Source organism: Podarcis muralis, chromosome 4 (genome assembly GCF_964188315.1).
Source record: "Podarcis muralis chromosome 4, rPodMur119.hap1.1, whole genome shotgun sequence".
Taxonomy (NCBI): domain Eukaryota; kingdom Metazoa; phylum Chordata; class Lepidosauria; order Squamata; family Lacertidae; genus Podarcis; species Podarcis muralis.
The window spans coordinates 42,848,512-42,875,351 of record NC_135658.1 but is presented as its reverse complement, the minus strand read 5'-3'; the positions used below and the strand labels follow the sequence as shown (position 1 = coordinate 42,875,351).

The window sequence follows — 26,840 nt, the reverse complement described above, 5'->3', positions numbered from 1 at the left end:
TTGCTTGGTAAGAAATTTCTTTATAGCTTCCATAATCTTTCTTCATGTGCAGTTTTTCAACAATGTGGAGTTAAGGATTAGCAGACCACCTTTCGCCAACTCTGCCCATTTCCAATTCTGAATGGATTTGGAGGCTATCAGCTGGATATCTCAAATCCATCCATTGTTATTAAACCAGATGCATTTTGATTATGTCCTTGGGAGTGCAATGGGCCTCAAGGCTCTCTCCATCGCTCCTTATACCTATCTGATCTATGCTGTGGACTGAAGAAATATGAAGAGATGTTGAGCCTGACTGACCATGCTGGTCTGAACCCCCACTTCAATTTGCTTACAGTGACAAGAATTCCTCACTGTGCCCACTTGTAGTGTGACAGTCTCCTCACCCCTCCCCAGTAACAGCACCATAACCAAGTTGTGCAGACACTGCTGTGCACATGCAAATTAACACAGGAGCACACGAAATAAATGATGCTCAAGGCAAAAGTATGGGAGGCAGTGTGAAACAAACGCTGCATGAAAACGGGTTTTATTTTGGAAATAGCCTCCTACACTTTTGATGCAAGGCAGGGCCACGTTGACTACAAGCAATTCCCTCAGGTTGCAGAACTTCTTAGGGCCACAGCCAGGCTGTCCTGACCCAGCTTTCACCATGACTTTCACTCATCCTTATCCACTCACCTTTCCCCCCCCCCCAAAGCATTTTATGGCATTTGCAAGAAAAGAATGGAAATGAAAGATTTTCTAAGGATGCTTTTATTGCCTGCTATGAAAGAGAGCACAGAGCACAGGCTGATGTGAGGTCAAAGGACAGCCTTTTCCACTGCCCACTGACATTTGCATGGCCAGTGTCAACCAAGAGTCAACATTTGTTATATTTTATTTGAAACACAAATGGAAAAAGAAATGGGCCAGGGGAGGAAAGCACAACATCCATATTTAATGTCCTCTATATGTAGACTGTCTAAAAAAACTGTGATGTTATAAATACATTTCTTTTATAGATGCTATACCCATTTAATATTATTCAATTGAAACCTAGGCCTTGAAAAACATTTCTGTTCTTCATAGGGCTATGAAGCTGAAGAAAGTCTTGCTCTAGCCTTTGCTTATGTAAGTATGCGGGTGTGGTTACAAAATTATTAGCTAGAAGCTATCTTATTCATTTCACATTAAGAATTATGAGCTAGAATGAATGTCACTTTGATTTGCCTGGTGAGGCAACTCAACAGGTTAAGAAGTGATTTCAAATAACCAAACTGTTTCGGAAGAAATTGACACCTATCAAAATTGATAAGTTGACATATCCGAGAAGTCTAGATCATAGTGATCATAGCTTCCAGGATTTGGACTTGGAGCAACTGATAAAGCCCATAGATAGATGAGAAGAGTAAAAAGGAAATAAAAAACATATTGTGTGTGTGTGTGTGTGTGTGTGTGTGTGTGATTTTACACACACAATGTATCATTTTAAAGAAACAGGGAAGTGTTCATACTTCCTCATACTTAAACCACATTGAAATTTTATTCCAATCAATATTTAAATACCACTAGATATTATTCTCTAAATTTGTAGGCTGTTTGCTACATCTAGTAGCAGTAGTAATAGTAATAATAATAATGATAATGTTATTATTTGTACCCTGCCTATCTGACTGGGTTGCCCCAGTCACTCTAGTTTGTATCTTGGGAATTTCATTTTTCAATGTAGATCAGGATAATCAAGAACGAATCAGTAATAAAATTGTTACAGCATTAATAGAAATGACACATAAATGGAAATGGAAACAAAACCAGCTAAAGACAATTTAGTCCCCATTATGTATCGTGCTGCTGACTCATCTAATGCAGGTAGATAAGGAAGGAAATCTTCCCACTTCACTGAGTTGGCCAGGAATAAATGTTCAAGAGCTTCTTAACAAAAGGATGGGTTTCAAATACTGTTCTGGTTTTTCCGCAAGGGATTCTGAATTTTTGTATTCAGATTTATGACTCCTTGCAAAAACAATTGGGGCCCTGTTTCAGAGCAAATTGGATTATGACATCCATATCTCCTTAACCTTTTAAAAATGTGTACAGATAACACAGATTATGAGTTATTTTACTACTGCACTGACCCATCTTGGAACACAGGAGACATTTAATTGCAGCACAAACATGGTTTCATCGCCAAGAAGTCTTTGACAGAGGTTTATTAAATGTACTGCATAGCCATTAGTTCAAATGCAGTGGCTCTGCAAAGTGCCTTTCAAGGTGTTGACTTTATTTTTCAAAATGTCATTTGTACAGCTCGTTCTTCCCTCTCTGTGGTAATCCAGCACTCACTACTATCACGAATAGACTTGCCAGCAGGATTCTGTTTCCAGCTGGTTTCTATAGACCAGAGGTTCTGACCAGAACTGGCAGAACAGAACTCAAACTGTTCCAAAGAAACAGGGTCTATTATCCAACTTCCTTAATGCTTGCTGTGTCACCATATGAATGCAGTGGATACTAATCATAGAAACATTGAGACACACCTTTTTATATAAAGGCCCGTGTGTGTGTTGGTGCAACTTTCCAAAACTCAGAAAACATCAACTTCAACCCTTACAACATTTATTAAGAAAAAAGAACCAATGAAAAGAATGAACTATTTGAAAATGGACAGAGGCTGATAGCTGAGTATTGTTTCCTTTCCCACCCACCACCCACCTTCCTTTAAAGCAGACACTTTCCTTGTAAGCAGTGAATGCTCACTCTTAGCCTCTAGATTCTCTATTCAGGGACAATGATTCCGGGGGGGGGGGGATGAAAAATTGGGAATATTGCACCGTAATTTCCGGCACACAACTAGCTAATAGAGAACCCACAATCCCTCCCTGCTTCTTCAGTCCTCTTGCCTCAGCTAGCAGACTGTGGGGCTATCCATTACACAATTTAGTTACCGAGTCAGTACCAGCAGGAAATAGCTGATTTCCCATGGAAACCGGTGCTGGTTGTCCCTCTACTTTCGTGTTATGCCATATTCCTGTGGCAGCCATTTTGTGTTATGCCACACCCACTCTGTGGCTGCCATTTTGGGACTGGCATCCCCAGCACTCTCTCAAATTCAAAATGTGCCCACTAGTCCAAAAAGCTTGGTGACCCCCCTGCTCTAGCATTTTAACAAAGAGCAAACATAGGGACACTTTAGAACAATAAACAGCCAACATTTTCATATTTTGTGAGGAGAAATTAATGTAATAAATTGTATTAATCGCTTCTTTGAACTGCATGCATTATTATTGCCAAAACGAAGTAATGGCAAGTAATTAAATATTTATAATACTAGTTGCTTATTCTGTAGCCTAATTTTTTATTTTTAACTCAGTTTTTTTAAAAAAATGAATGCAATTGTTTATTTTCAAACAGAATATAAGCCAATATCTAGATCTAGATCTATTATTTAAAAACAACTGGTATAGTGCCAGGGCCGGATTCAAGTTTAAGAGGCGGGGTCAGTAATCGGCCCTGTGGTGAGCCCTCTCCCTGTGTCAGTGGGCACCCTTGGTGGGCATATCTAGCATATCTAGTCAGCACCAGATCAGCCACCATTTTAATTCCCCCTAATGTGATGAGATGGCAGGGGCACTGAAGGAAATTGTTATTCCTTGCTGCATGGTGTAGGTGTTGTTCTCTATCTCGGTGACACTCCTAAAAACGGCTGATGCTATCTTGGACTTGCCAAGAAAATTCAGACAAGCCAGTCTGACATTACCTGCAGAGAGAAAGTCAAATAAATGGCTAGACGAAGTGGGCGAGATAATTAAATGTGCTCGGCTTCATTTAAGATAGCGAAAGCACTTTAGGAAGGTTGAGCTAATTGTGTTTGAAAGTACTACGATTTATCAGGAAGCCTATAAATCCAGATAACTGTGATTTACATGGCCGAGTTTATTTTTTTTATAAAGCCACACTTTTCAACAGAAATTGGGAATGAGATTGCTGGAACAGGATTGGCTGCAATCTGTTAAGCAGCATCTTACGGCAAAGGAACTAGCCTAAGTAATAGTCATAGGGCATTAATAACCTAAGTTTTAAATCTGCACTATAGTCAGGGCTGTCTTTAGCATATGTGACACCAGGGTGCAAAAAACTGCCCAGTGCTCCCAATTGGGGGGGCAAAGTTATTGAGCTTTTTTTAGGGGGGCAGCTCAGAGTTGTTGAGCTTTGGGGGGGGGCATCCAACTTTCTCCCATGCAGCTGCGGGTGGAGGGAGGAGAGCATTCCCCACAGAGGCCTGGGAGGGGAGCTGCACACCTCGTGTGAGCAGTGTGTGTGTGCTGGGTGGGTGGGTCTCTCAACAGCCCGCCAATCCCAGACGCGCAGGAGGGTGGAGCCAGCCAGCTGCATCAGCGTCCGCAGCAGAAAAGCTGTGGCACTCCGACGGGCTCTGCTCTGCTCAGCAGCAGCTGTTGGCTGGCCTGTCTCTTCAATCCCCGGACACCAAATCTCAGCCCCGGACTCTCGGCCTGGAGCCCCTGAGAGCCCAGCACCGGGGTGCCCCGCACCCCTTGGGCCTATGGGTAAGCCGGCCCTGACTATAGTCCTACACAGAAGTTGTTCTCATGTGTTCTCAGAGGACCAGGCTGTGATGACTAAGTACACTCCTTGGTGCCTGCGCATACAGTGTGAATACCTGTAGGAACAGATTGTTCATGCATTCAGATGTGCAAGCAAAAGGTTTCCACAAAATCTTTGCATGGAAGGGTTTGCAAGCATAGCTGCAGGCATGAACTGTACTGTACATGCAGACACCAGAGGGCAGGACTTGTCAGCCAGAGAGATGTAGGGGACTTGGCTACTCAGTAGCCTGTCTGCCCCCCCCCCCCCCAGCATGGGGCTAATGTGTATGAATCATCAGCTTTTTTCTGCTGTGTAAAAACAGTGATTATTTCTTCCTAGTTAGGTATATATATCAGGCAGTTCAGAAAAATAATTCTGCATCAGTTATAGTTTATTACTGCTGGATTTTGCATATCTTGAATTCTCTACAGCAACTTTCCCCCATGCAAGGACTTGAAAATTACATTTCTCTGACAAAAATAGGGACAAACCATTCCATCACGATAATTTTACTATTTATACACCACACATTTTACTGGGTTGCCCCAGCCACTCTGGGCAGCTTCCAGCATATATAAAAACATAATGAAACATTAAACATTAAAAAAAAACTTCCCTATACAGGATTGCCTTCAGACAACTCAGGGGTTGGATAATGCCTAACCCTCCAACATTTCTCCAATTAAAAGAGGGACATCCTCTTTTCCTAAGGAAAAGTGGGACATTCTGGGAGCAAATCAGAAACCAGGACATCCCTGGAAAATAGGGACACTTAGGGTCAGCCATTTTTCTACCTATTGTGCCAATTGTAATGCATTGTTTGTATAGAACTGAATTCCATATAATTCAAAAGTGTAATAAAAGAAAATACAATATAATAAATAAAGAAGCCGAACTTTAAAAATCGATATGACTGCACTGGATGGACTGTCTCCCATCTTCAAACACAAATTTGTAGATATGCCGCAGATCTACAATGAATGAAGCCCATGGGCCACTAGAGGTTTGCAGACCACAGTTTAGGAAGCTTAAGGCTTGTGAACTGATCTGAGTAACTAAAGTGAAGCCAGTAGAATCCAGGGGAATTCCCTGATAACCATATTAAAGCCACGGTGTTATTTCACTGTTGGCATCTTAATGGCAATACTGGAATCTGCATTTAGCATCAAGATTGCCACAAAAATTGCTATGTGAAAAATCTTAGCTTCTTCCAACTATGCCATCCAAGGTCATTTACAAAGATATAGAAAGTAAGAAGAGCGGTTCCTTCCATTCCCCAACTTGCACGACATCTTACAGCAGGATTCGTAGAGGTCTATGCAAAGCTTTACTAATAATACCTTGGGGTAAAAATTAAGGTGGGTCTGTTAACTGCTAAGCAGGGAAATTATTTAAGGCATCCTCATGGGGAGAAAGGTCTTCCACGAAAAGATTTAGAGCTGGTTAAGAACCCTAAATTAAAACTTAATCTGTCATTAAATCTTAATCATGAACATACTCTGCATATTTCGTTCAATTTGCAGCTATATAGAACTGCAAATTATGCATTAGTGTGCATTAAGGACAGGGTGGTAAGTAGCCCCGGGATACCATTTTTTAAAAAAAGAAAGAGTGGTTCATTATTCTTGTTACGTTTTCTTCAGCTGATTTAAGCCAGCAGTAAGGCAGGTTTCAGAGGGGGCTGCATTTAGCTATAGGAAGGAAGAAATGGTTCTCACCACTGCATAATGTCTCAGAGTAGTGGGAAGGAATTAATGACACTTATCTGAAAGTACCACATTCAGTTCTGGACACTGCAGTTTAAGTAGGATGATATGCTGGAAGGAAATTGGGGGAAAGCTACAAAGATGGCAAATTCCCATTAGGACAAGTTGAAGGAACATGTTCTCTTTCAGCCCAGGTTCATCAGGTATTTGAAACTACCAACATACTCTCCCAGCCTCAAACTTCTTTTATTCTAGGCTAACATAGTGCAACAGTGACTTCCACTCTATAGCTCCAAGTTGATACTTCAAGCCTATTGAAGAGCAGAATATCTTTTTCTAGGGAAAACCTAGAACAGGGTCCAATAAAGGAGCCGAGAGGCAGCAATTGCATCCTGAAAAGGAGGGAATGTAAAATTGAAGAAGTTGGGTGTAGGGAGCTTCTTTTTATATGCTAAGTCTAATCAGACTCCCAGGAAAAGCCACAGTTTAGTTTGTCTGTATTTTATTTTATTTGCAGTATGACACAAGGATGCTGCATGGAAGTAGGTAATTGGATGAGTTACAATTTATCGGTCCGCTCCGACTGCTCCGGCTTGTGCATAGGAAAATGAAATGTCTCCTGTGAGAGATTTGCGGCTTCCTCTGTTGGGTATTTTAAATTGGAGAGGTATAATGTTGCTTCCCATTTGGGCTGGGACACAATAAAATCATAACTAAACATGAGCATTCTCATTCAGAAAGTTCTTCGTGTTGATTGTGCTCTAAATCATCTGGCTGTTTTGAGCAGGGCATAGAAGCATGATTGCTTTTTATTCCCCTTCCGGCCTTAACTTTTTACCCTTTTTAGTTGTAGGGTGGATTTGTTGATGTACAAAATGCTATTATACAGAACCTTTCCTCCTCTGTATATTGTAAAACAGTTTGCTTTTGCGATGCACTTTCCTTTATACATGTAAATTGATCTTTTAAAAAACAAATAAATGAATATCCAAATCAGAAAGAGGTTAGATATTAAATATTGCAGGTGGGAGGGTCCTCTTTTTTGCCATGGCTCTTGTAAACTGGTTTCCTATTGTTTCAAACAGTCTAATAATTTTGTCTTTCAGCATGGACTGTATTCTCACTAAAATTAATTGTCTAATCTAGAGGCAGCCAACATGGTGTCCTTCAGATGTTATTACAGTTCTCATCAGCTTCATTCAGCATGGCCAGCGGTCAGAAATAATAGAAGTTGTGGTCCAGCAGCATCAGGAGAGCACCACAATGGCTTCCTCTGCTCTAATCTTAAACTAATTTAACATTGTGCACACTTGTGAGCACAGGCTAAGATCACAACTATCATGAGTGGGACTTCATAGAATGGGACTTTCCAGCTGCATCTCCTCTGACCATTTCCCCAGACCTTCTCCTGAGGGTTGAGGAACCCTTGAGACAAGCATAGGGGTCTGTAGTGAGAAGTGGAAATCTGAGGGTGGAGAAAACCCCAGAAGCTACTCTTCCACAAGAACTACCTTCTGCTCACCAAGAGCACCTTTGGATCCAAGCCAGACTTTTGTGAAGGCTAGCTGTAGAACAAAAGGATGAGAACTTGGGTAACAAAACAGCACTCCTGTTTCATAGTATTATCTTAACTCTCTTTGTTCCTCAGCTTCTCTGGGTCTTCTTGATTTGTCAGCCATTGGAAAAGTAGGCAGAAGACACACCCAGATATACTGCTAGATCTCTGATTATTTGAAGATCAGCAAGGAGTTCTGACCGCCACCCATCCAAAAAATTATACTAATGAAATGAAGAAAGATTGCAGAGGGCACCACGTAATAGGTTTTGGAGTGGGAGGACTATAAGCTCAGTTCATTTTTGCCATTCTGAGTGCCTGAATTTTGTGGTCCATAGTTGCGTACTTTTATTAGGACTATTCAGAAAGTCTCAAAAATGTGGCAAGTGTTTGAGTTCTCCAAAACTTTTCATCAGACAAGATGTTACACAAGTTAGGGAATGATTGGGCCAAGAAAAATAACTTTTAAAGTAGAACTATATAAGGCTGGATGTTATACACATAAATTCTGTGTATATATTCAGCCTAAAATGGACATTGCAGGCTAAGGCAGAATCTTGGGCACTGAGATAAAGTTGCTGACTTAGGATTCAAGGATACAGATGAAAAGATAGTCCACCCACCCACCCCCCTATTTATCTGAGAAAACAAAGCCCAACTTGTAATCCAGTTCTGTCCAACACTTTAGACAAAATCACAGATTCTAAGTGTTTGCCTTTTGCAAATGATCTTGGGATTTTAGTATAACGTATACAAGCCTATCTGCCCACACCTTGGCATAGGGCACAAACAATGTTAGCCCAATCTATCCATTTTATGGCAGATACTGTAGCATCTTATGGCAGATGCTTTAGCTCCATTCTGAAAATATGTTTTCAGTAATTTCCATCTTTTCTGGATGACTTTGAAAATAAAGGGTCAGGAAACTCTCTGGTGATTCTTGGCATCTGCTATGAATTCATCCCATTTAATCCTTAGCTCTTTTCTGAGACATTTGCCTTCCAAAGCATTTAGATTATTTTTCTGTATCATTGGTCAGCTTCCAGCTTTCACATCCATATGGAAGATGGAAATCACTGGCACTAAGGTTTCCAGTGGCAAATGTTCAGATTTAACATTTTGATCACCAGATTTCATTTTAGGCTGATAAAATCCATCTGCCATCTGGACAAAAAGCAACACCCTCTGAGCATTCTCAGTTGCATGTACATCACTCTCAGCCTGAAGTCATATGTTAACATGTTTTTATGTGCATAATGGTAAAAAAAAATAGTTTCTTTAAATTTATTATATATTATTTTTCTGCCTTCCAAACAGCTCCTAATAAATTAAAACAAAGACACAATAAACATAAGATTTTAAAATTAATAAAGACATTGCCAACATAAGGCAGAGTTTGAATACTCCTTTCAATATTTGCACTTATTTGAATTTTTGTTGTGGTTCTCCAAACAAACATTGCTTATAAAAAAGCATATGTGAGAGGAAAGTATACATGCAAAAGAATATACAAGTGAAAACAACATGATTTTTTTTATATTACAATAATTTGCTTGCAAAAATACGTGCATTGGTTGAAATGGCTTACAAAAATGTGTTTCGTAAGAGAAATTCAAACTAAAATGCTGAATTTTAATAGGGATTTTTTTAAAAAAAAACTCACAAATTGCTGCAGATATGTGAACTGAATTTAAAGTTAGAAAAATGAGAGAACCGAAATTAACAACTCCTTCTGTCTGCACTAGATCTTAATGTCCAGTGGAATGGCACCATCACCACCGTCATAAAATTGCTTACTTCTGCCCATTCAGGGTATATTTAGCCTGAAGGAGAGAAGGTTAAGGGACACATGTAGCTATTTTCAAATATCTGAATGCCTGTCATGCAAAAGTAGATAAGGGTAGAATCCAAACTCCACACACACACACACACACACACACACACACAGGTCTTTGCTGAGTGGCAGGCCATGGCAGCATCTGCAGCTCACCACAACAGAAGGTAAAGACCAGCTTGGGATGCAGTGGATTTTGTGCCACTTTGGCCCACCCTTCTCCCTGCCTTCAGAATGCCCCTGTCTCAGGTAAAGGTAAAAAGGTAAAGGACCCCTGGATGGGGTGACTATGGGGTTGTGGCACTCATCTCACTTCAGGCCAAGGGAGCCGGCGTTTGTCCACAGACAGCTTTCCAGGTCATGTGGCCAGCATGACTAAACCACTTCTGGTGCAACAGAACACCATGGCAGAAACCAGAGCACACAAAAATGCCGTTTACCTTCCCGCCACAGCAGTACCTATTTATCTACTTGCATTGACGTGCTTTCGAACTCCTAGGTTGGCAGAAGCCGGGACAGAGCAACGGGAACTCACCCTGTCATGGGGATTCAAACCGCTGACCTTCTGATTGGCAAGCCCAAGAGGCTCAGTGGTTTAGACCACAGCGTCACCAGTGTCCTCGCCCCTGCCTTTCCACATGTACAGTGGGTGGAAACAGGAGGCATGGCACCAATAGAGTCATGCTTTCCTCAATCTGCCAGTGGAGGCCAGCTGAACTGGGAGAGATGGGCAGACAGACACCTCTACCTAATCCAAACACCCCCTACATAACAGGGGTTGGGATTCTTCTGAAATTGTTCCCTGTTGTTTCAGAGGGCAGAAAGAATGTGTGGGCATGGCAAGAAAACAGATTTCAGCAAAACATGAGAGGAAACTTACTAACACTTTGTTATTATTTTTTTTAATAGTTTTTATATTGTCAACCTCCCTGTGATCCTCAGATGAAGGGCAGTATAGAAATTTAATTGATAATAAACAATAAATAATAATGCCAGTAGCTGTTTTGACCTTGGAAATGGGCTGCCGCGGGCTCTTCCTCCATAACTGTTTAAGCTGAGGCTAGAAATATCTCTATAACTAAAAGGGACATTTAGATTTGTGTATTTATATGGCTTTGCGACTTCCTATTCCAAATAATACTAAAAGTTTGCAGATTTTCAAAATCTACTTCATTGCTACATAGCTGTGAAATTCAGTTTCCACAAAGACAAACTGACAGGTTAGCAAGGCCGGGCTTCCCTATTAGGCAAAGTGCCTAAGGCAGCTGATTTTGGGTGTCACGAAAGGACGGGAGATTGTTATTTATTATTTTTGCATTTTTACTGCCAGTGTGCTGGACATTAGAGGAAAATAGATTGTTTGTGTTGCCAGAGTTCACTATTCTAATGCTTTGTGCATCATTCCATTTAGTTTAGGATGGACTTCATAAATTCTAGATGCCTTGCTTCATTACTGGATTGGTGCCTGTGATCTCATAATAATATTAAGAGAAAGGATGAAAATGTATTATATTTGCTTTCCTATTAAGTGTGATATAAACTCTCATCTTTCCCTTTTTCATCCTGCTCTTTGCAGCCAACTGTTTCTTCTTAGCTTAGGTTAGATATTTTTTCATCTGCAGTTCACCTGATATATTCCTATTTCCAGCAGAGCAGAGAAATACTTTAAGAGGAAGGAACTTGGCTAAGCTAATATTGTTAACACTGCTTGCTAACATGACAAGATGAACACATAGTGGAAATATTATCAGGGCTTCAAAGGCACAGGGCACAGGTAGAGAATTGAAACACTGTCCAAAGTCAAGATTTTGCTTGGAACTTTAATGAAAACTCATTGTTTAGGAAATGCTGAGATGTAGATGATAAAACTAGACTTCAGACAATTCATTATTTAAGAGTGACGCTCCAAGATGTATATAAAAATTAGAGATTAATGGTGAGCTCCTGTTGCTTGTAACCCAAGGTACCACTGTAGTCAATTCAGAGAAAAATTGACGTTTTTGACACTGTAGCCCAGGAGTTGCTATCCTGCCATCCTCCAGACATTGTTGGACGACAATTCCCATCATCCTGACCACTTACCATGTTGGTTGGGCCTGATGAGTTCAAGCCCAAATGCATCTTGGGAACCACAAGTTAGCCGCCCACCATGACTGCACCTTACTCCTTCACATCATCTTAGCTTCTCTCCTCCTCTTCCTTTGGGACAAGCTCAGAAAGACCTTTTAAGGGAAGGGTAGCTCCTTGAGGATCCTTGGAAAGCTTTTGAAATGCGTTTCTGCTTAATACAATTGCCACTATTGTGTCTTTTGTATATATTCCACGCTCTCATACTGTATCTGCTTATTATTATTATTATTATTATTATTATTATTATTATTATGATATTTTAAAGAAAACTATATGCTTATTTTTTAAAAAATCCTCATAATTAATTTTATTTATATTTAATATTTGTACAATACACATCAGGACCCGTTCAAGAAACAGGTGTGCATTCTTTGTGGGTAATCCCACACATTCAGTAGCAATTGGTGGGGCAGCACAGTGTTGCTCACCTGCCTTCCAAGCATTAGATTGGGTCTGCCATTGTCTCTGATTGCCCCTCTTTCTCTGCCTTGCCCCTCTCTGGAACTGGCAGCAACACTCAAGTGTCCAGAAGGCAAGAAAGCAAAGCCACCACTGACTGCTACTGCGCACATTCTGTTTAACACAAGCGCTCCAGAGTTTGCTTAGCTCCCGGGGTGTGATAAGTTCTCTGTTAGATGCATAGGATGACGTCAAAGAGTGGGAGAGGCGCATGTTGGATTTTCTGCCTCAGATGCCAAAATAACTGGGTTGTCCATGTGTACTGTGTACCTTGATTTGGGAAAGGGGCACATGTCAATTAGTGCTAGCAAAATGCCTACACACCATACACACTGCAAACTTGTAGACAATATTAGAAATGGTAATCATGGTGTATGCAGCAGTAATTCCACCCACTTCAGGGGCGGGGGGAGGAATGAAAAGCATGAGACTCATAACCACTGGCTGTGATCTTTTTCATCTTAATGGCTTTGTCATCCAACCTTGAAGTTTACTGTGGTTCTTTTAATACCTTTTCCCGTTCTCCCTAATGCATTCAGTGGTCACTGTGTTCTTTGTAATCATTAACGTATCATAAGGCTGTAACTATGCTACACCTCCCCCATATGTTATACTTAGCTATCAATGTATTCCACATTAAAGAACAGTAATGAAAGTGGATAATGATCGACAAAAGTGGGAGGGCACAGTCAGCTTAAGCTCTATCACATCTTGTAAGCCAGGCAGGGTGTTGTTTCCCAGTACAGCAGGAATTGCCTTCAATGTCTCCAATGACCTGTGAAATACATAAAACTGATTTATAGAAGAAGCATCTGCTTTATCTGATAAGCCCTACATGCCAGCCTACTTGCTTTTTTTAAAACCTGAGTGAGAAGGTTCAGTGTAGTCTTGCCTCATCCTGCTTTTCCTGTAGTTGCTGCCTATGGAGAGTAAAGATTTTTAAAGAACGGAATGGTATCTTGCAAGGTTCAGATCATAAAGTGGCATCTGCAAAGTTGCCTCCAGGTTTTGGGGGCCGTTTTGGCAAGTTCCCCACCAGGGGCCACCATCCCTCAATGAGTCCATTGCTGCCACCGCTGCCGCCTCCTCTTGGCTATCACTTCATTGCTTGCCAGGCAGAGATGCAGTGAGCAACTGGCTCACCAGGTGAGGCAGAGCCACTATACTAACTCCGTATCCCACCAAAGAGCAGACTTTTTTGTGATGAGAAAAGTGATAGTGAAATGCAGTGGAAAGTATGGGGTGGCTCTTGCGTGACACAGCACTGTATAATCTCCCTGCAAAAAAAAATAAATCAGTATTTATTTGTTTATTTATTTAAAAGCCCTTCTAAACTACTTAATATCTCAAAATCTTTCCATATACAGAAATACAACATAAAAACGATAGAATACTATTGTATAAGGTAAAGGTAAAGGGACCCCTGACCATTAGGTCCAGTCGTGACCGACTCTGGGGTTGTGGCACTCATCTCGCTTTATTGGCCGAGGGAGCGGGTGTACAGTTTCCGGGTCATGTGGCCAGCATGACTAAGCTGCTTCTGGCGAACCAGAGCAGCGCACGGAAACACCGTTTACCTTCCCGCCAGAGCGGTACCTATTTATCTACTTGCACTTGGACATGTTTTCAAACTGCTAGGTTGGCAGGAGCAGGGACCGAGCAACAGGAGCTCACCCCGTCACGGGGATTCGAACCGCCGACCTTCTGATCGGCAAGTCCTAGGCTCTGTGGTTTAACCCACAGCGCCACCTGTGTATAGTATTGTATAAAAACAGCAATTTAGCAAGTAATAGAATTCCGTAATGCTGAATAATCAAAAATAGTCAACACTGTCTAATCTCCTCAGAAATTCTGTGCAAATAAATCTGTATGAATGTCCATTAACCAAGATGCCTGAAAGCAACCTTTGAAAAGAAGAGTTTGATGTTAACTGTTTCCTTATGGAAACTGATGACTACTTCATGTCATTATTTACAGTGGCCTCAGATATACATTTTGAGATTGTTGGTGGGTAGGTGTGGGGGCACATAACTGAATCATGCACAGAGAAATTTTTAAGTATGGGGGGGATTATTCATCACCACCCCTCTAAGACCTTTAGAAGCAAGTGGAACTGCTCAAGAGTGTTTTTGATGTCATCTGCAATGTGAAACGCTGCTCAAAAGTTCTGATATGATCAGAAAAGGGGGCAATTCTTACAGCCAATTGCACTTAACATATTTTGTGTGTTAAAATTGTGACCTATCTAACTTGGACCTGAGACTAGGAAAGAAAATAAATATAAATTGTATGTATCGTGAAGGATACTGTGCAAAATAGGCATCATATTAGACTTTGATTGAAATTAATTGTTCCACAGAAGTATCAAAGTAAGAGTTATAGACATGTCACCTTTTGTCAAATGATACATTGAAACTTAGGCGATAAAGTGAAATTAACTGTCTCACTTCCTTAAGATGAAATAAATTCATTATCAGGTATAGCAGAAGAAAAATGATGTGAATAAACAAGTTGAGTGGTTTCACTATTTCCCTTCGTCACTTCAGAAGTCTGAAAAATCAGGCAATAAATATCACTGAATTTCTGGAGTTGGCATGGTGGCTAATTGTAATAACACGTTTGACACAAAATGATAGCAGAATAAATGTTTCTGGAAATGAGGGTGCTTTAGTAATTCAGACAACACATCTGATCTTCACATGGAACAGCAAGCCCATTAATTTTATCTTTTTCAGCTGTATCTTCTAATAAAGTGAATCATTACCCAGACCTCTAGGGCTCAATTATTCCACTTCTTAGGCAGAGGAGGAGGAGGTGTCATCCGTATTACGCTGCCCATGGTTATTACGCCTTTACTGCAGTGTTTTCAAGGACACCAGGCAAAAGGTGGTAGCTCTCCCTATGCAACAGGCTAAGTCAAGATTTCCCAAGGAGTTTCAAGAGTTGGTTTCAAAAGCATTTGTACTACTCAGTTTGTACCAGTGAACAGAACAAGCCCATGTGACTGCCCTAACAATACAATCTCTGGCAAAGACCAGGGTGGCCACATATGCATGCCAGCTCCAAGGTGCCAAGGCAGTTTTGGGATCTCCATTTTGTTTTTTAATTTTTTTGAGGGAGCTGGTCTCCCTCAATGTTCAGAGGGCATTTGGCTCTGCCGCCTGGCTCCTCACGCATGACATCAGAACGTCACTTTGACCCCCCTCAATCATCTTGAGAAGATAGCGCCTCTGTGCACCTCCTCAGAAAGAGGAAACACATCACCAAAAAATAGGGCAAAAGAGGACAGATTTCAATAAAACCTGCATACACTAATTTACTATGTAAGTATAAATACAATGCATCTCACCATTGTGTGATAGGCTGTTCCCATGTGAAAGGTGTGCCTGTTGAGGCTCTAGCAGTTGAGGGGCAACTTCGAGGCCCCTGCTCTTCCTCCTTATGGCTTTTTATCTTTAGAATGGATTCAGATCAGGCAGCCCTTTCAATAGAGGACTCCTTCAAACATATGGCTGTCCGCTGTAAGCAAGGATGGAAGGCCAGCCTTGTGTAGACCGCTGCAGCAAAGGCAAAACTAATTTAGTTAACCACTTTCACAACAGAGAATGCATATGAAATAACGGGGAGAGTTGAGCGGCCATTTCTGTTTGCTGTACAGAACCCAGGAGGACAGCCTATAATGAGTGGTGAACTAAATCAGCTGTAACGTTGTTATTGGAAGGAGGGTCTGCAGAGGACTATAAAGAATGCCCACTGACATGAATTCAGGAAAGGACAATGGAATGGATAAGCCAACTGCTAGGCAACTGAGAACTTGTGGCTCACCAGAAGAAGACACAGCTCAAAAGCTGCAAACCATCATTTTAAAACACTACAAAAATATGGTGGGGGAAGGCAAAACGCTGAACAGGAATGGGCAAGAGGCACTTTGAAAGTCTGAACCATTCAGAGAAGACCATAATCCTTATTGAAAGGGATATATCACATACTGTAAGGGCATAGGGTAAAGGTAAAGGTACCCCTGACCGTTAGGTCCAGTTGCAGACGACTCTGGGGTTATGACGCTCATCTCACTCTATAGGCCGAGGGAGCCAGCGTTTGTCCACAGACAGCTTCTGGGTCATGTGGCCAGCATGACTAAGCCGCTTCTGGTGAACCAGAGCAGCACACGGAAACGCCATTTACCTTCCTGCTGCAGCGGTACCTATGTATCTACCTGCACTTTGGCGTGCTTTCGAACTGCTAGTTGGGCAGGAGCTGGGACCAAACAACAGGAACTCACCCTGTCGCAGGGATTCAAACCCCCGACCTTCTGATCAGCAAGCCCTAGGCTCTGTGGTTTAGACCACAGCGCCACCCACACCCCTAAGAGCATAGTGTACATAATGACAAATAGTGATTGTAGCAAGGCTCTCAGACTTTCTTCCCTCACATTTTTGCCCTTATCAACATCTTAAGTACACCCAGGCAAGCTATTCATTGGTCTAGAATCATTTCCCCATCCTTACTTCATACTGTGCTTTAAAGGCAGACAGTGTAAGCAGCAACAACCTGGCCCTCTGAAGAGGATTACAATATTGCAGTGGAGTGCCTACCTGTTGCACAGACACTCAATGCATCCACAGTCCCTAAGAGAGTCCTCCCAGTTGCACGGGTGTTGCAGAATTACTGCTGTGAAGAGTCATGCTCTAACCCCAGATTCCAGTATCTATATATATTTTTCCCAATCCACTTACATGACCTTACTGTGCCGCTGATGTCTTCTGGCCTCAGTGCTTACAAAGGAAGCACACAAAAGGCATCTCCTTTTGAAATATATGAGCAGAGATCTTGGGAGGTGGGGGAATTGAGAGCAAACACAGCTGAAGCACACTCAGCTGTCAGATTTAGGCTGAAGTCCTCTACACACTTACATGGGAGTTAAGTACTCAGTGGGACTCACTTCTGAGTCAACACACTTAGGACTTCTCTATTAGAATAACGGATTCTCTGTTACAATTCCCTTTTTAAAGAGAAGCTTCCTCCTCCACACAAAATAAGTGCAGTCTTCATAGGAGACAGCTATGCCAGACATTTAGGTGATGACATGGTAAATACAAAGTGGAAGAAAGGAACATGACATGATCTGAAAGATGCTGTGAACGTAATGCAATCAAAATTCAAGCAGGTGTTTCCACCCCTACAACAAGATCGTACCTGCAGCTGACAAGGTCAAAAGCATCACGGCACACACAGCCTTTTTTTAAAAAAAAAGTAGAACTGTGATCTGCATTGCAGGAATATGAGTCCCTTCCAACTGTACAGTTCTGTGATTCTGTGAACACGTTGCTTGGGAATAAATCCCATTGAATTAAGGTGGGGACATAGCTCAAGAGTGGAACACATCATGTTTGGCATAGACCAAGTCCCAGTTCTCAGCTATACAGCTGCAAATAAAATGTTTTAAGTGTGTTGTAAAGTGCATTATACAAACGCGACACTAGATGGCAATGGTGAGCTATGGCAAATTCAATATATTTTTCTTTCTTTTTTAATAATAATTTTTATTAGTTTTCAATTACAATACTCCAATAAAAGCCTCATTATGTCAATAACAAATTATAATATAATTAGTAATGCCAATCTTTCAAATGCCAAATTATACAATTTATGTGCCCCCCACGTGCTAGAGTTAACAGTTTGATGATTTACATAATTTCTGTGTTCCATAATCTTATAAGTTTCTATTACCCACCAGTCAGAAAAACAAACCCTTATACCACAGCTGCAATTCTAACGACTTCCATTCTCATTAACACATTAAATTATTTATAATCCTACAGGTGAACCATTCAAAGTATGTTTTTATTCTTCTTATTCTGTCCATAGTGTTTCTTCCTGACTTTGTCCTGTATCATGTCTATCTTTTGCCTGTTGTTGCTGTTCTCCATCATACCTTGGGTGGAGCTAGTTTTCCATTGTTGTTTCTTAAGTTCTCCATTGCTCCTAAATTCAATATACATTTTTATATGTGTCTAGATTCCACCCCAGATTCAGTTTTCGAGACCTCCTCCTACCTTCCAAGACAGTCCTGAACAAAATGTATTGTCAGTGCTCTGATTCAGTATACTACTCATAGACAGTAGTAGTAGAAGTAGCAGATAAATTTTAGGATACATCCCTACCACATTGGGCCAGTGAGATAGTTTTCTAGGCAAGGCTGGTGATTATTTTTGGCGACAGGCTTGCAGTGAAGGGTAAATCAAGTTAACAAGGTGAGAACTCAAGATAATAATGTGATGGTGAACTTGGTTTACCCTTCACTGTAAATCTGTTAGCGGCCATTAAAATCACCGAGAAACTTCTCACAAGGGACTACAGCTCAATATTTAGATCAGTCCTAAGTTGCCTCACCTATATCTGCCATTCTTGTCAAACCAGTCTATGCACCTGATTTCATTAGTCGGGAGGAGGGGGTCTAAAGCCCCACCATGTTCATTTCCCCTCCCCCTAGGTCACCATATTCATATTCACAGACTGAAAGCCCAGGTAGCATGATGGCTTAGAGTGCCAGTCAAAGGTGCAAATCCCATTCTGTCATAAAGACCATGGGGTGACTTTGGGCTAATAACTCTCAGACTAACAATTCAGCGTTCGGTGCGGGGATAAATGGGGAGGGGGACAGCACTTTGTATGCCTCATTGCAGTCCTGAGGGAAAGGCAAGGCATAAAATGTAGCTGGAAAATAGCCGCATTGGGCTTCTAGAATTTTACCTTTGCAAATGCATCCATTCTATAATAGATCACACAGACTTTAAGCAGCAATTCATTTTGCAGTAGAAAAGCAATATTCATTTTCATGCCTCCCCCTGCTCCCCAATGTATCTTCTGGTTGGAAGACAATGCTCATTTTTTGAACTCCATGAGAAAATAATCAAATTGATGATGCATCCCTTATTTTGCACTGGAAATTCTGCACATAGGAGCTGTATTTTTTTTTACCACAGTCTACAGAGAGAAATAAAAAGCACAGACACAATCCACAGTAAATTGTTAAAATTTTGCCTTGACCGAGTGCTTACAAATGAAGAAAGATTCTTGCAGTTTTGCATAATTTGTTGCACAATAATTGGCAATTCAAAACATTCTCTGGAGTTGCTATGAATAATTGTTAAAAATTGTATATTATTATTTATTGAATTTAAAGCTCTACCTTTTCTCTAGGACTGTGTAGCACTTTCAATATGGTTCTGAGTTCTGTTTTCCATGTCTCAGTCCCATTTAAAATTGAATTAATTATCTTAGACAAGTAGATTGGCTTGAACCGGTGAAACTATAATTAAAAGTAGTCCTTCATTATTAATTCTGAACAATCAGTTGACATTTTGAAGTCAGTCACCCTTGTGTAAGCGTTATGTCAAATGCCAGAAGGTTGTCAAAAGTTATTACGCAAGAGAAAGAAGCTTTTGTGACAGTCAGTTATTTTCATATCAGGAATGACAATTAGTGCAGCAGGTTGAAAAAGGCCTTGTTTGGTAATCAAAATGCCTGAAATTCGAGAGTTGGCGTATCTAAGATTGAGCGTTTGTCAAGGTTCATCTGAAGATAAACACAGACTCTCCCCTCAGTCTATGTTTAAATAACTATTTTTAGCCCCCTCTTGCTGTCTTGAATGTTTTAAGGAGTATTTTGAGGAGGGACATGTCATATGAATAAAATGGCTTGGCTTAATGGCTCTCAACTAGTAGTTACTGGGGACCAACAACAGGAGGGAACTCTCACCCTCATGTCCTCCTGTGGGCTTCTCAATCTGGTTGGTTGGTGTGGTAAAAAGGATGCTGAACTAGATGTTCCAACAAAATGATTCATTACGCTTCCCAGTTAAAGAAAGAAAGAAAAGATTGGCCTTAGACCTGACTATGCAAAGCATAAAATGATGCTCAAAATAATATGCCATGGGGCACAAATTTGCACTCTATGTACTTGTAAAACACAGCAAGGAGGAGGATTGGTTGGCTCTGCCTGTCAGTGGCTCTAGCTCCACCAGTTGTTGGGTTTCCTGCCTTCCACCCTACTAATCATAATGGACACCAGATACCACTGACCCATTCTAATGAACATACATGGGGAGGAGTCTGCCATTACAGTGATGCTCCCTCACAACAGAAGAGTGAGTGGAAGAATAGTCACAATCAAAACATTGATCATGTCACCTGGGGCCAATGAAAGTTGGAATCCAACAACATCTGAAGGGCCACAGTTTCCCCATCTCTGACACAGACCAAGGAATCAGCAGGGTGTGTAGACACAAAGCATGAGGAATGGAATTATCTTGGTTCACTTTTGATCCTTTTCTTTATCCTGCATTCTTATACCTAATCCGAACTGATCTAGAATAGCTAGAGTAATTTCACATACCGATGCACACATCTCAGTCAGAATATTGAGACTACACAAGCTTTAAACAATAGAGCTTGGAAACAGAGTTAACAAATATGTGCTGCCATATCCTTTTAACCTAAATAACGAAAGTTTGTGCTCTTGCTAATCAGCAATTGATGGTTTGGGTGTATTGATAGAATTAATGCTTTTAACATGCCTATAGGAAGACAGCAAACTATACCCCAGAATAAGAGTAAGCCAAGAGAAATATATTGAGCCATTTAAAAATGAAGTTAGGGATAAACAAAAAGTACAAAACAATTATGGAAAAAGCATCGTCTGTGATCATTTTTAAAAGTTGGTCCTATTACTTTAGAAGACATATGTGATCATATAATCAATCTGAGTGCCTCATAATGCTCAGACAACAAAAGGTGGATGGGACTGACTTGAAATGTTAATTTTTGGCATTGTCTCAAAACAGCAAGTATAAACAAGAAACCTTCAGTTTTTTATTTTGTACAGAATATCATCTGCAGGCAAACACCTGCATACCATCATTTGCTTCTGATTCAGTGAAACACTTATGAGAGCAGCTTTATTTCAGTAAAACTATCCTGGGGAGAAAACAGCACAAATAAAATGTCTTTCAGTCGATGCAGTTTGCTCATTCTGAAGTGGAAAATGCAGGGATTCACAGAGTCTGCATTTTTTTATATGCCACTTGCTAAATTACTGTCAAAAAAGTAAAGGAGTTCAATTTTCTGCCACTTGAATTGCTTAAACTGCCTTATTTTTCAAAAGTTCAGACAGAAACATTTTTTTTTCTTTCGAACATTTGTAAAGCACAAAAGAAAAAGCTGAAGGGATCTTAGACACAGATCTCTCCCCTCCACTCCCTCCCCACCAGACTCCATTACATTCTTCTGAGTATTATAGGATGTTGTACTTGTAGAATAGGTAGTATATGAGCACAGCTTCCTCTTGACATCCAGCTGCACACTGAAAGCAAGAGCCCGTCCACAGTAGTATTGTGGCAGGGCTTTGAGACAGAAGTCCAGGACCCCATCCTACAGAATGGGCAAGAGGACCCTTAAACACAGCAGGGCTTGCTTATCCCATTTTGAAGTAAGTGAAGTAATACACATCACCATGTAAAATCAGGTCATCCAGTAAAGTCAATTAAGTCCAGAGCTGGATTTTTAAAAAATATATATATATACAAGTGCAAGGAGAATTCCCCACCCTAGTCCTCATGGATTCCCACCAGTAACCCCAAAATCACACACACACACCAGTCCTGCCCTTTCGATTCTGCTTAGTCCCTATTTGCATTTGAGGAAAACAAGATACAAATTTAGATGCTGTTTGGATTTTCCTCTAGCGTAGACCCTGTGATTTAGAATTAGTTACAAGCAAAATCTCTGGCTATGCAACCAATATGGTTTAATTAGGCTTGTTACTTTAAGGAAATTCCAGGCTTCAGGCTCTTTTGTGCAGAATATGGTGGGCAGGAGGGAAGGCTTTAAAGTCCTGAGAAGCCAAATCAGAATCATTCCTCAGTTTCTGAGCATGCCCACATGTTTCTTTGGAGAGCCACCTATTAAGCTGCAGAGCCACAGTCTGCTAACAAATTAGGCAGCTCCTTTGCCTCTCTGATCAAGTAGCTTCCCTCACCCCTTTTTATTAATATTGATTTGACCAGTGAGGGGAACTTTTGAGGGGAGTGCTGAGCTAGTCACTACTTTATTTTATTTTTAAGTTATGTTATTTATATTGCATTTTGTGAATGGAACATTGAGGAAGAGGCCAGGAATGACCAGGTCTCCTTTTTTAAACATGGGAGAGTGCAGCCCAGAGACCTTTTCAAAAAAAAATCTCCTTTAGATCCAAGATGTGTGCAGCCCTGAGATAACATTGGCAAAAAGGGGGCATTCTGCACATGTTCATGCATTTTATTTTCTCAGCCTGGTTGGTCCTCAGGCTTCAGCACACTATTGCTTGCATATTGGCAATAGTCTCCTCTTTCAATCCTCTAGACCAGCCCACCAGAGGGCAGAGTGTTGATCTGGAGTCATAATTTAAAATTCATTTGCCATAGACTCTTTGTATGGTATTGCTGTTGCCTAAAATGGTGTGGTGCACTGAGAAAAATATGAGGAGACCCAGGATTCTTAGAGATGTTGCCCTAAGAACTCTTTTCTCCTTTTTGTTACAGAATGGCAAATAAGAAGCAATCACAAGCCTTCCAAAATAGAGCCTGGCTGGACATGGAGAAAACTCAAAGCAAACCATCACCTTAAGATTGGAACTGGATCGTATTGCATAGACTTTTTTGACGTGTACCTTGATGTATGGAGCTTCAGGAAAAGGTTTGATCTGTAACCTTTGTTTAATAAAGCTGTGTTTGTCAGTCTTTGTGAGAGTAACTTGATTGTTATCTCTCTGAAACTGTGGTCATTCCTTCCATTTGCAGAGAGCAGGAAGCAGAGCCCTGTGGGTAGGCAAGTGTAGGCTGAGCAGCATTGTTGGAAAAAGCTAGTCACTCTTTTATTTTATGTTTTAGTTATGTTAGTTATAATGCATTTTGTGAATGGTGCATTGAGGAGGGTAGAAAATAGTGGTAAGATGGTGAGAGTGTCAGGAGCTCGTCCTACACTCAAGACGGACCCTGGTAGAGACACATGCCCAAATGGCATGTTCTCTCCCTCCTGGTCAATCGTTCGGGAGCTTCAAAAGCTTTCTTCTGCCAGAACATCACAGCGACCAATGCCAACAGACACCGGCACACTTAGGGATCCGCAGCGTCTGCGTAGTTTGCGTAACCGAACCCCAGCAACTCAGCATTTTGGCTAATCTACTTTATTTACATATAAACACACACGGAGCACTGCAACATGGCTCCCTCTCTCTCTAGCATCAGACAGCAAAGAGAAAGAACAAAAGACAACAGTCCCACTTCACAGAACACAGTAACACAACATCCTGTCACTGTCACTTCCCACTCTATGGAGTCAAAACATATACCGTCATGCGAAAGACAACAATCCCATGACTGCAATTATGGAGCAGGAACTCTAACAGAGAGCAGATGACAGGAAGTGGCAGATAGAAATAAGAAACAGGTCTAGCCTAAAGATGAATGAATCTGTCAACTTCAGTTTCTTATTTCTTTTCCGTCTTAAGTTGACTTTGCCACATTCCCGCATCAGTTGGCAATATTATTCTTTTTTTACTTTCTCGTGAAAGTTCACCAGCACTTTTAAGTATGCAATTTTACTTAATGTGCACCTTTTCCCCCAAGCAGTTTCCCAGTTTTTACACTAATATATGTGCTCTCTCAGTGTGGCAGGAGCCTTCAGAATCCTGTCTCTGCACAATAGCAGCCTGATTTGCACCTAAACATTTTATGGATCAGCAAATAGAGAGGGGAAATAAATGCCCCAAAGAGCTCCTTAGACACACTGCACATCACACGTTGCCAAAAGCATACAGATCACTCTGTGCGTGCAGCCACTTCAAAAAGTGGCTGGAGACTCTGAACGCTGACACTGAATTGCCAATGGACTGCTAAGATTTGTTTACCCAGTTTGAGAGCTATCCATAACTATTAACTGAAATGAGATGGGATTACGCCCACAGTCTCTGTGAACCCAAGTATGGTGCTTGTTTATCACAACACTTGACTGGCCGGCCAAGTCAGGCTGTGGGGTTACAGCTTTTCTCTCTCTGCCCCCCCCCCCTTCCCAATTCTTAGTAGATTGACATATGTTTGGTTGATAACTGCATGCGGCTTTATAGTTATTTTTGGTGCATATACCCAGAAGGCCATCGCTGGCACAGTTCTGCAAAGCTACGAGGGTAAATATTCCAGCGAGATGCAGTTCAGTTGTGTGATCTAAATTAGTTTCATTGTGCTTATCTACAGATGAGGTTGCCCTTTAGCTGATACAAATCCAAGAAACTGCAGTACAGCTCCAGTCCACGGATTTAGTTTATGAAAGAAGAAAGAACTATGCATGTTATTGGAAGACTTTTGTATTAAATCTCAAAGTTTCCCAAATAATGCTTAAATCAGGCTAGATCCTGATCTGCCCCATCCCTTGTGGGCCATGATTGACAGATGGCCAGCGCATTGGTTCTGTATGGAGGCAGCTCAGCTAGCAAAGCCCAGGGAAAAAAATATGTCAAATTTTCCTTGAATATTTGTAAAAAGTCAAAATATTGCAAAGAGATAGATACAGAGTAGTTCTCACTGCATAAATTGCCCACCTTACAATATTTTTCCAACTGTCTAGTATGGGATCTGTAGGTCACTAACCCTGGCATTTTCACTACATCATCACCACAGCAAGAGGCAGTAGCACACAGAGCTATGGACATAAAGCTCCTTTCATATTTAACTGGGAGGGAAACCACAGCACTCCTTCAGTTTGCAAAACAACAGCATTGACAGAGCAAAGTGGGATGATTAGAAAACATTAAGAAGATAAAAAAGAGTCCTGCTAGATTAGAACACAGGTCCATCGCCTGGTCCACCTTGTATCTGATGAGTAGCCAGTCATTTTCCTCTGAAGGCAAACCCCTCACCCTGTTACTCATCTTCAGTATCTGCTTTCAGAGTGATCTTGCCTCTGAGCACAGAGGTCCAATTTCACTGTCATCGGTAATTCCTGCTGATAAACCTTCCCCCCACACACACACACAAATATGTTGAAATCCATTTTTCAGTAAAAGCACATCCAGGTAGGTATATTCCTTTTAAATAAAAATAAAAATCATAGCATTTTTGTAGAGCAAACTGAATGAGGCATTGCTTAAGCAAAAGCAGCCAAATGTTTAGCTGAATCAATTAATGAGCACATTTCACATGTCAAAAAGCTGTGCTGTGTGAACAATCTCCTGTGCATTACCCCCTTTTTGTGAAAGATGAAAAACACACCAAGTGAAAGTAGTCAGTGATGCAAGCACTAATCCCACCATTTTCTTGGTTATTTGCTGGTTATCTTCCCCCTGCTCCCTTAACTTAAATAGGGATTCTGCTATGTGGTTGTGGTTGTTTTAATTGGCGTCAGTGCAATTAGAAAGCGTAGCAGTTTCTATACCTTTAGTTTTGACTCGTTTTTCCAAAGGACTGAGTCCAAGAAAGAAAACCTGCTTCTGAAAAGCAGGAAGAACAGAAAAGAAGAAAGTAATTATTTATAGAGTGACCTGGGGTTTTCTCATTACTGACTCTTTCTTAAAAGAGAAAGAAGCAACAACAGCCTTGAACTCTTCCTAGTCTATATTTGGGGGGGGGGGGAGAATAGGACAGAAATGACTAGACGTGCTTTCCACCCTGCTAGTGCAGAAAATCTACCATGTCATGCTTCACTTCTGATTGATCCAATCTCTTCCAGTGTAGGCAGATATGCTTCCGTTGTCCACAGAAAAAAATACTTTTCAAAGCATATATTTTTTGAAGTGTCAGCTACAGAGCTCACATCTTTTATATTACTCACTCAGGCACATGACTTTTTATATATAATCCAGTACTGTAGTCGTTACTTATCCCTGCTATAAAATTGTGGCTACTAGAGTAGTGAAGTATAGTTTGTCAAAGGTGCGGCGAAATAGAGCTCCGTGAGGGACAAACTGCAGATTCCTTTTGTGGTGGGGTTGCTTTAAATGTATACTGCACATGTAGCACAAAAATATAGTTTTTCTCAGTCTTGAACCATTTGTGATCACCTCAACATGCTGCTATCAATCTAGATGTCATCCAAAAGGATTGGTATGATTAGCTGAAATCCTCCCTTTGATTAGGTTATCCACGTCTTTTCATCCTTGCACACGCCCCAAATAAATGAAGAAGGAAGTAGTGACTGCAGTAAGGATTTAGGAAGCCATATGGGATTGGTTAGGGATGCGGGTGGCGCTGTGGGTTAAACCACAGAGCCTAGGACATGCTGATCAGAAGATCGGTGGTTCGAATCCCCACGATGGGGTGAGCTCCCGTTGCTCGGTCCCTGCTCCTGCCAACCTAGCAGTTCAAAAGCACGTCAAAGTGCAAGTAGATAAATAGGCACCGCTCCGGCGGGAAGGTAAACGGCGTTTCCGTGTGCTGCTCTGGTTCGCCAGAAGCAGCTTAGTCATGCTGGCCACATGACCTGGAAGCTGTATGCCGGCTCCCTCGGCCAATAAAGCGAGATGAGCGCCACAACCCCAG

At 41.2% G+C, this 26,840-nt stretch overlaps 1 protein-coding gene across 1 annotated transcript in view; it reads left to right on the top strand.

Annotated features, from left to right (window-relative positions):
- The window catches only part of HTR1F (5-hydroxytryptamine receptor 1F), a 98,159-nt gene that overhangs the window by 65,386 nt on the left and 5,933 nt on the right, over window positions 1-26,840 (top strand). Inside the window, exon 2 of the mRNA XM_028726898.2 lies at window positions 22,851-23,004. The gene's annotated coding sequence lies outside the window, so the exon portion shown is untranslated. The remainder of the gene's footprint in view (window positions 1-22,850; window positions 23,005-26,840) is intronic.